Source organism: Mirounga leonina, unplaced genomic scaffold (assembly GCF_011800145.1).
Source record: "Mirounga leonina isolate KUSES-001 unplaced genomic scaffold, KU_Mleo_1.0 Mir_174, whole genome shotgun sequence".
Taxonomy (NCBI): Eukaryota; Metazoa; Chordata; class Mammalia; order Carnivora; family Phocidae; genus Mirounga; species Mirounga leonina.
In genome coordinates this window covers 55,495,584-55,506,719 of record NW_023270451.1, presented here as the reverse complement: position 1 = coordinate 55,506,719, position 11,136 = coordinate 55,495,584, and the positions used below count along the sequence as shown (strand labels likewise).

The 11,136-nt window shown below is 36.2% G+C and overlaps 1 non-coding gene across 1 annotated transcript; it reads left to right on the top strand.

Moving 5' to 3' along the window:
• Nucleotides 1–10,530: 10,530 nt before the first annotated feature.
• Nucleotides 10,531–10,678, top strand: LOC118021458. The gene has a single exon (XR_004682188.1). It is a non-coding gene; the product is annotated as a U4 spliceosomal RNA (small nuclear RNA).
• Nucleotides 10,679–11,136: the final 458 nt, after the last annotated feature.

The following is an 11,136-nucleotide window of genomic DNA, read 5'->3' as shown; positions in this document are numbered from 1 at the left end:
AAAGTTGGTAATTCCATAGCTGTTTCTTACATTATTGCTAACCATAGCTGGCCATAACTATTTCCTGAAGCTAACAGATGTTATAGTTAGATGCTGTGGAAAATCAGGAGTGTACCACCCTGTGAAAGAATAATCCTGACATTGGGAATGACTCCAAGAGGAGGTGGCTCACGGGTAGGTCTTTAAAGCGATAGGAGGTGAGAAAGTAAGAAGTGTTTTACCCAAGATAGTTGAGTTAATTTAACTCACCAAATACTTAGAACAATCTATAATAAGTAGAGTTAACTACAAATCAGCACTGCTATGTGCTAGGCACTACCCTAAACATTTAACACAAATTATCTAACTTAATCTATTTAAAAACTTGAGGCAAACACTATTAATATTTTCACTTTAAAGATGAAGCCCTGAGGAACAGAGAGATCACTCGGCCAGTAAGTGGTAGAATCAGGATTCAGTCCAGAGCAGCTGACTCCAGAACCTACGCGGCTAAAAACAAGGATCTTGGAGTCGACTGTCTGGCTTCGAATTCTGATTCCATCTACAGCACTTAGATTACTGCCTGCTATGGGGTGAGTGCCTAATAAAAGTCATCTATTTTAATTATGTTTATTGTTATTACTAATAAATTGCTATGTCATTGCTACTTCTCTGTGGCTCTGTGTAAGTTATTCAATGAACTGCAGATGATACAAATATGATAGATTGAAGGTCTCAGTCTTCAGTGAACTTTCAGTTTTTTAGGAGCAATAGATATATACCCCAGAGGTATAATAGGCTTAGTATGGAAGAGATTAATTCCAACTGGAAGAGATTAAGGAAGGCCCCAGAGGTGGTTTTTGAGCAGAACATAGGATGGGTAAGCTTGCATTTGCAGAGATAAGAGGCAAGGCATTACGGGGTGAAAGGACAGTATGCACAAAGGCATACATTTAAAAATGTTCAGAGTGTTTTGGAGAATAGCTTGATTTGTACTTAGTTTGCATAGAGGGAGAGAAAGGCAGTAAGAAAAAAAGTAAGGAAAGCAGCCTTAAGTTTAGATTTCATGGAGCCCGGAAGAGGTCTTTAAACAAGTCAGTGATGGATCAAAGGCATTTCTGGAAGATTATTTTGGGAGCAGGGCATAAAGTGGAGGGCAGGAGGGCAGAGGTATCACTATAGGCATGAAAACCAATTCAGCCTTGTTGCCATAGTTCATTTCACCTTCATTATTCTAATGGCACACTCTATCATTAATTTTTATGTGTGTCACTGGACAAGTCCCTTACTATTGTGATCCTCTGTTTCCTCATCTATAAAATAAGGATATGATCACCAGCTTCTAGAAGTCATGGACTCGCTGTGCTTGACTTTGTGCTTAAACTGTCACGAATAATTTTTGTTCATGATGATGGTTGACAGATAGGAATATCATTCCTTTCTTGGCAAATTATTTTTAATATTTTCATTCATTTGGCAAATAATTCTATATTTTGATCATTTTTTTACCTTATTTGCATTTCTTATCAACTAATGGTAAGTTGAAAGCCACATTTTATACTTCCATATCTAAATAAAAATTAACATATCATATAGGCTCAAAAAATACTTATTTAATTCATTAATGCCAATATGAAGTTCTCTGCCTTTATGGTCCTTTTCCAGTGAGTTTTAAAATTTACCAGACTTAGTTTTCAGACAAATTTGATATATAAAAGTAAAATGATTATTTGTTTTCCCATCACTGCTATGTAAGCTAAAAAATACATATTTTTATTGTATGTATTTTTATATCTTATCTCCAAAACCAGAATATATACCACACAAAAGAGTGGAAGAGGATTTTTTTTCTCAAAATAAATATATACAAATCCATACAGTATGGGACAGTTATATAATGATTATTTTTAAGATTGAAAAGTCTAAATATATATTCCATGTAAAGAGAGCTGACCTCAAGTTAAATGACTTCTACTTGGAACTTTTGTTGTGACTTTCACATATATTTTCACATTGCTCTTTGACTACAGTAAAACACAGATCCCTTGATATTTGAAGACTGAATGTCCCCTAGATACCTCAAGATGCTACAGTAAACAAAGTCCTGTTGATCTGAGAAACCACTAGAAGTAAATCTTAAAACTAATTATGGCTCTCCTGCTGAGAGTTTCTTTAAGAGCCACTTTCCAATTTCTGACAACATTTGCCATTCTAGTACAAATACATTTTTTTTTTTCAGAATTCACTTGCATTTCAACTTCAAGGTAGTGTTTGTCTTTCATTGTGAAATAGGGAAAGGTTATGAAGAAATTTCCAAGGAATTAAAAATTAACTTTTAAAATCCTATTTTAATTTTGCAAGAACCTGATGGATCCAGTTCTAACAATCATAGAGTTACATAACTATTTTATGGATTTGGGATGGTGTGTCATTGCCACTTTTGGCTTTGAATTAAAAAAAAATCAGTTTCTTAAAAATAAACTCTCTGAATTGATTTTATTGCCAATATAAACCTTAGTGAAAAATTACCAAACTTCCTTTATTCTTTTGGTCACCTTAGTTTATTCCCCACAAAAAAACAAACACAGCAGCAATGAATTGTACTATTCTCTGACCAACACAGCAGAGGTATTATTGCCTGTGGATGATACACTCTCCCCAGTCAGGAGTTGCATGGAGATTTTCTACATTTAAGGTGTCTCCCTGGCTGACATCATTTTTGTTCTAGAAAAGGAAATGAATTGGATTTAGTCCAATTTGTCTCTAAGCTCCGTATCTTCACATTTGTTCAAAGTCTTCACATTTGTTCAAAGAGAAGAATCAGATCAACAATAAGTCTAATTGGGCTATTTTCACCAATTAAAAAAAAAACTTGTTATTTTAAGATTAATTATTTGATACTTAGGCAAATACCATATATAAAAGAATTAGTTATATGAATACAAAAATTGAATTTGCATTAGATTATCAAATGCTAAGGTTTATTGTCACCATCTTAACTAAATAATTCATGCGAAGCATCTCATAGTCTCTATATTAACAACCTGAATGGAATGAAGGCTACTATTTAGAATTTACTAACATACCTAGTAAAATGTGTAAAGTTAGTTTCATTAACTAGGTTTACATAATGCATTTTTCTTATGACAATCATACCTCTTATGATATTCAAGGATATATCCATTTAATAAATTTTAAATGAATGACTCACTTTTTTTCTTGGTTCATTGTCATTTGACTGAACCCCATAGTTATATCCAGTAAGAAGTAAGGTAAAAATGAAGTTTCTGTCAACTATTTTCCACTAGCAAACATAGTGACTCACCTTCCAAATAAAAGCATATCAACATGAAAGTTTCCCAAGGGTATATTCTAGGTCATAATCTTTATGTTAATGAATTCCTTACTGAATAGTAAATCGTAAGAATATATTACCTTATTCCTATAATACATTACCTGTCAGCAGGTAATTACCCATCAAAACCTAAACAGAGAGGAAGATTGCCCTGTGACACCAGTGACCCCTACAGGTAAAATTAAAGAAATGTACACTGTAATTGGGCAAAAGATACCTACTGCATATTAGAATGTAGTTAGCTAATGCCAAAGCATAACATTTATCAGTAACTCCCAATGAGACTTGTTATTATTTTCTAATTGCCATTGGAAATTTTGTAGTATATAGAATAAATCAAGCATATATTTTAATATTTTAGCTATTATTGAACAAATTTACCTTATGCATATTACCTAGAGTTTCTAGAAAACTCTGTCCAGATAGGGCCTTTAAAAAGGTATTTGAAGTTATTTGATTAAAGTGCTAGAAGAGATCACAAATGGCTATCTGTTTTATAGCCTGCCTGATAATTAGTTTCAATAACCAGCTAACTGGGTGCTTAAGATGTATGCAGCACGGCACACAGTGTCTCTACGAAAGTTCACAATATGGATACGTATACTTCAATCTCAATTTAATGGCATATACTTAATGCCTACTCATTTGTTTAATATGTATGGAGTGCTTATTTAATATATCATTATGGGTTGGGTCCTGAAGAGATATGAAAAATAGCCAACAATTAGCATGGGGAATTTTTTAAAAGAACAATGTATCACATTAATGGTTTAAACAAATGCAGTTTTAACACTCTGATGGTAATAAAGAGAGTAGCCATCAATTCAACCATTTCATATATATAATTGAGTCATTATTTGTAGTACTTATATCAACATTATAATTCCCCAGAAACCTATGAGAGGTATGAATAGTTTTTATAGCTAAACATTTTTCATGATCTCTTATATTGTTTTTCAGAAGGGATAGAAAGTTCCATTTTTTTTAATTTGTGCTTTGGAATTCAGTATTAAGTTTATCTTCATTTCTTTTTTTTTTAAAGATTTTATTTATTTATTTTGAGAGAGAGAGAGAGGGAGCAAGCGCAAGCAAGGGGAGGGGCAGAGGGAGAGGGAGAATCACAACCAGACTCTATGCTGAGTGTGGAGCCCAAAGTGGGACTTGATCACATGACCCTGAGATAATGACCTGAGTCTAAATCACGCATTCGATGCTTAACAGACTAAGTCACCCAGGTGCCCCTATCTTTGTCTTTTATGTTCCCAATTAACCTATGTAAAATGTGAGGCACGAACAGGAGAATGATGACTTTTGTTACTCTTAGAACATAGTGATGGAGGTATATTATGGTCAAACACAGTCTTTATTATTATTATTATTTTTTTTTTTGGGAGAGTGCATGTGTGCATGTGTGGGGGAAGAGCATAGGGAGAGGGAGAGAAAGAATCTAAAGCAGGCTCCATGCCCCCTGATGCGGGGCTCAATCTCATGACCCTGAGATCATGACCTGAGCTGAAATCAAGAGTCAGATGCCTAACCAACTGAATCACCCAGGCACCCTAAAATATTGTCTTTAAAAGAGCTTTCAAGGGGCACCTGGGTGGCTCAGTCGTTGAGCGTCTGCCTTCGGCTCAGGTCATGATCCCAGGATCCTGGGATCGAGCCCCACGTCAGGATCCCTGCTCCGCGGGAAGCCTGCTTCTCTCTCTCCTACTCCCCCTGCTTGTGTTCCCTCTCTCTCTGTGTCTCTCTCTGTCAAATAAATAAATAAAATCTTTAAAAAAATAAACAAAGAGCTTTCAATTAGCTATAAAATTCCTAAAATCTTAACTTCGTCACTCAAACACATAACAAAAAGCAAAAATAAAAGCAGAATATTCCACACCTTGATATTTCTTTGATTTCCTCCATATAATAGTAAGCAGACTGCCAAAACCAAACATAATAAAAATGTACCAAGACTTCACAGGGAAACCAGGTATTAAATGCCTATTCATTTTTTCCATAAATATTTAATGAACACCTAATATGGGCCAGGCAATGAGACAGAAACTGGGTGTATTGTGGTCAACAAAACAAACATATTCTCCAGAGCTTAACTGTCTACAGGGAGACCTAGCAATAAAAGGTAAACAAATTATAAAGGGTGTTAAGTGCTCCTAAGGAAATAAACAAAGCAGAAGGTGACATGAAGGAGAATGACATGGGGGAATCTAATAGAGTAAGCAAGGCAGGCAGCCATGAAGAAATGTTCCAAATATGAACTGAGGCCTGAATAAATAGAAGGGACAGCCCTGGAAAAGCAGAGGGAAGAGTGTGAATGGAGGATCCTGGGAAGGAAAGAACCAGCTCGTGCTCAGAAACTAACCCCAAGCTAGCTAGGGTGATGGTTGGTGTGCAGGGTGTAATGAGCAGTAGCACAAAGGAACTGAGTTCAGAGCCGGACGCGACTTACGAACCAGGATGGGGAGTCAGAGTCTCATTTAATGTGTAATATTCAGGTAGGGACTAACAGAAGCTTCTCTTGCTGCTATGTAGTGATAAATTACACATGGAGATGATTAGAATGGGGAGTCAAGAAAGGATATTTCAGTGGATAAAACCTAATCTTACCATTGGAAAAAAGTCAGTTATTTCCTCACGTTCCTATAAGTTGACAAGGACTGGGGATATTGTCTTAAAAATATCAGTTGCCATATTAAGGCTAAAGTAAAAAATTTGTGATTGCATTGAATTCAATATTGGTTATACCAGGTAAATACATGCACAGTCATACTGACAATGGCTACAAATGCTGAGTCTGTGGTCTACAATTAACTAAAGCAAAATTATATCCCTTTTAATTTAAAGAGAAGCAGAAAAAAAATTGATCAGTCTTCAAAAAGATTAGTGGAGAAAAGAAATCTTTCAGGAGGTAAATTCAGGGTGCTTTTTTTTCCCCCACTATAACAAGCACGGGCCAAATTAAAATAGCAACAAAACAGTCTGTACATAATGCCTAACAGTCAAGTCAGTGAGGAAAATTAGTCAAGCCAGTTATATGGCTATGGGAGAATTCAGAAGGGTGGGTTTTCTGCATTTAACACTTTATAAGAAGTGACTGACTCACATAACTATAATTACTTTGTTCATTTATATGTAAAATGGATAGAATAATTCCAGCATAATGGGATTTAGGGAGAGTTGTATGAAAAGTGTCCTGCCCAGAGCCCGGGCACATAGTAGGCATATGGTTTATAACCAGAGTTAGGGGCCTATCTGAAGAGAATCGGGATCAGAGACAGATAGATTTAGGGGTTTATGGAAACTTTGCTGAGTCATTAGCAGTTAGTCAATAAAAGAGATTAATTTCAACTTATTTAAAAAATTTCATCAGGCAAATCATAAACTAGGAAATTCTGTTCTTCAAACATTTTAGAATTTTTAAAATCTAACAAAGTGAGAAGAATGTAGTAATTAGACTGAGAAGGTAAGAGAGTCAGTGAAATTCAAACATAACACTAAGTACTCCAAACAATTTTGTTTCTTACTGGGATGTGCTTCTTACCCTCTTCCATGTAAACATATCATCCAAAACATAAGTAGGTTTAGGGAAAAAACAACTGAGAATTGTATGTTAAATTGTGTCCTTCAAAAACATATACTGAAGTTCTAACCTTTAGTACATCAGAATGTGACCTTATTTAGAAGGGTCTTTGCAGAGGTAATTAGTTAAGACGAACTCATACTGGAGTAGAATGGGCTCTTAATACAATTATGACTGATGTCCTTTTAAAAAGGGGAATCCAGAGGCAGAGACACTCAGGTAAAAGATGGCGATGTGACAGCAGAGGCATAGATTGGAGTGATGTGTCTACATGCTGAGGAATACCAAGGACTACAGACAAACAGCAGCTGCTAGAAGAGGCAAGGAAGGATTCTTCCCCACAGATCTCAGAGAAAGAATAGCCTTGACAGCACCCCGTTTCAGGCTTTTAGCCTCTAGAACCAGGAGACAATACATTTTAGTTATTTTAAGCCACCCAGTTTGTAGTACTTTGTTACACCTGCCCTAGGAAGTTAATACAAGAGTAGAGCCACATGGAGGCCCAGCTGATTGTAGTCTTCACTCTAATTTTTACCCCATCAAAACAAGAGACGCTAAAGACCACATGGAATGAGAGGATACCAAGAGCATTGAGTTCTTAACCTTAATTTTGATCTGGCCAACAGCATGCCTTAACAAAAACCAAACCAAACCAAACAAAAAAGCAAACAATCAACCCCCGGGCCCCCACACATTAATTATATCTTCTCTTCTGAGTCATTTATGCCTCATTAAGTGACAGACAAATGTTTATCACTGCCAGACCTCCAGGGCCTCCACAGCTGTAGAGAAATAAGGTCTACTCCACTGACTTCATGCATCTTTAACAAGGGTGCCATTGTGGTCGAACACCAGAAATCTCTTTTATTGGTGATGATGTACGTGACTAAAAGAACACAATCTGATTTTTTTTTTTCAGACTCAGGTACGTGAAATCGAGCTTACAGTGCTGCAAGTTAGGAAAACCTTGTTTTTAAGGCTGTAAACTGCATATAACTTTGTGAATGTATTCATACGCATGATATTAAAATAGCTTATGTGTGCCTAAAATCCTAGATTATAAAAATAGCACCTGGCTAAAAACTGGATTTTTTTAGTCGCTGCTCTCCCTTTCTGTGACCATTATAGTTTTCTGTGTCCTATCTTTCCTGCACAATCTTATTTGCCATCAGTCTTAATTCATTTTCACAAACAAATTAAGGCAGAGAGCCAGGTGAGGTATGCAACTCTACTCTCTTATCATTCACTTCCCTATGCCTCTGTCAGAATCAATAAATACTCATTCAAAGGGGCGGGGGGGCTAAGCAACTCATTAATCCTCCTGCTCACTGCTTCCAAAAATGGGTGGCTTGTTGGGAGGCCTCTGAAATCCATAGTGCAAAGTGTAGCTCTTGAGCACTGTTAAAGACCCAGCAATACAGCTGTAGAGCATGAGAAGAGGGACTTACCAGTAATAATTACACTGGTGTACGTGTGTTCCATGGTAGGTTGTCTCCTCATTGTTTAAATCTGTCCTTGAACACAAGCAACACCCTGGAAATTTCCAGTATTACACAACACTTTTCAAAGCACATAAAAAGAAAGTTCTTCAAAGTCAAAAGAGTGAATAGTGGTTGCTGACTTGTTTAGAGTAAATACTGAAGGAGGTGGTGTGCAGAAAACCTTTAGCAATTCACGCGAGGAATGTGGACATCAACACCATAGAAATTCACATATAATACGGGAGGTTACAGGCAAATACAGACTCTGAATGGGTCTCTATGCTTAGGTTTCTCACTTTCCGTGACCTTAAAGCTAGAAGTGTGATATCTTGGGCTTACTATTTGAAATCTTTTGTTGCCTCCAGTTTGGGAGATTTTATTGTTATGGATTTTTGAATTCTAAGAGAAGTGATGTGAAAAATAACATCAGCCTGAACTTGGTAACCTCTACTTTATTTTATTTTTTTAGTTTGACTTGCCTAAAAGCCTTTATAGCTGCTGTTTATTATTTCAAAACACCATTAATACTTACTATGTGATTCATTTCTATGTAAATTTTTCTTGTAGAGAGCTTTGATTTAGAGCAATGTATGCATTAGGAGGAAAACATAGTATAATTATTTACTCAAAAAACAAGAGAGAGGTGGGTTGAAGGGAGCATATCCCATGAGACTTAAGACTGACAGATTTGCAACAAAAAACCTTTTGTCTGGAAAGTAAGAAAATGATCCTAAGAACCAAGCACAATATACCTCTCATCTTGTCAAAACCAAAGAAGATACTTTACATGTGCAAAATGTCCAATTGTCTATTCTCATACACAACTAACTTGGAAATACATCTTACTTGGAACATAACCAAATTGAAAGTAAAACCGGTAATCATAAACATGACACTTTTATAGATAAAAAAATAAAACTTAGATTTTTCAGTAGTAGGATTTTGCTGCTTCATACTTTCAAGTATTTATTCTAGTGAATTAACTTATTGATAAGGTACAACAAGGTGACAGTTTATCAGTTAGAGAGTACAGAGCATCAAAATCTTAGGTATATTAAAAATAAGAGCTACTGCCTTCTAAGAACTTATAATATTCCAAGCATAATGCTAAGCTCTTTACTTAAAATATTCCCTCTCATCATCACAATGAACCTATGGAGTTCATAGTATTATTTTCATTTAAAAGATGAAGTATCTGAGAATCATTGAAGTTAACTAACTTGCCCAAGATGAAATAACTGAAAAGTGGCAGAGTTGGCGGTCACATGCAGGTTTGTCTACCCTAAAGTAAGTGTGCAGTCTGCTGTGCCCAAGCAATTGTGCTGACCAGATATTAGAGATGATAAGTCTTACCAATTCACTGGATTTCCCAAACTCAAAATTATTCCCCTCCCTTCTACTCTCTCCCCCTTTCTTCTTTCCTTTCTCCCTTGCTCAGTGTTCTCTCTCTCTTTCCCTCTATTTTCATTCTACTCCAAAATAAAAATATGATTTGAAGGGACATATCATGAAGTACATGTATAATAGGACCACTACAAGCTCCCCAAGAGATCATATGTCCATAAGTTTATGGGATATATAGGATTAAGAGTTACAACAGCACTCCTTTTGAAACACAATATTAACAAACAGTTCCAACACTTTATCCATTAATTTAGTGCTCATTCATTCAACACAATGCATTGAGCTGCTCCTATGTTCTAGGGATTGTGACAAGTCCCAGGAATGGGAAGATGAATGTATTATAGGTCTTTCCTTCGTGACAAGTACCTTATTACAGACAATACCCACAAAATAATGTATAAAGCTGATGGGAATAGAGGGCCTAAGTAATGGTGTTCAGGGGAGTTGAAAAGTTTCCACAGGAAAAACCATTTCAATGGGTCATAGAGAATAAGGAAAGATTTTCTAGGAGAGAGAAGGGAAAGAGGTATCAGTATTCCTGTAAAAGGATGAGAGAAGGCTTGACCAGCTCTGGGACTAAAGCATGGGGTTATTCCATGTAAGTGGTAAGATATAGGGTAATATACAAAATTGGAAGGTTTGTGGATTAGATACACAAGATAAGATATATAAGCAATTTGAATGTGTACTAAGCCTTGTGTTACTTTTTTAAAAATATAATTTGGAGCTTTGCGCAGTGGCAGTATCGTAGCCAATGAGGTTTATCCGAGGCGCGATTATTGCTAATTGAAAAATGTAATTTGGAACACTCTCCCACTTACAAAAAAATCACAAGTATACAACAACAAATTTTTTCCTGAACCCCTTGAGAGTACATTGCTGATGTGACATCCCTCGTGAATTCTTTACTGTGTCTCCTACAAATAAAAATATTTTCCAATATAACCATAATACAATCTCAAAATTAAAAAATCAACATCCAGGCGCCTGGGTGGCTCAGTTGGTTAAGCGACTGCCTTCGGCTCAGGTCATGATCCTGGAGTCCCGGGATCGAGTCCCGCATCGGGCTCCCTGCTCAGCGGGGGGTCGGCTTCTCCCTCTGACCCTCTTCCCTCTTGTGCTGTCTCTCATTCTCTCTCTCAAATAAATAAATAAAATCTTTAAAAATAAATAAATACCCTTTTGGTACCCCTCATCATTCTTTGTTTCTATCACAACTGGTTCTAAACTCTTCTTGTTCTTTCCTTAGCTCTTGAGTCAGCCATTTCCCCAAGGATTCTCAGTTCTCTATAATGAAGAGTGATATTTAGAAGTCAAGATCTGGATGTACT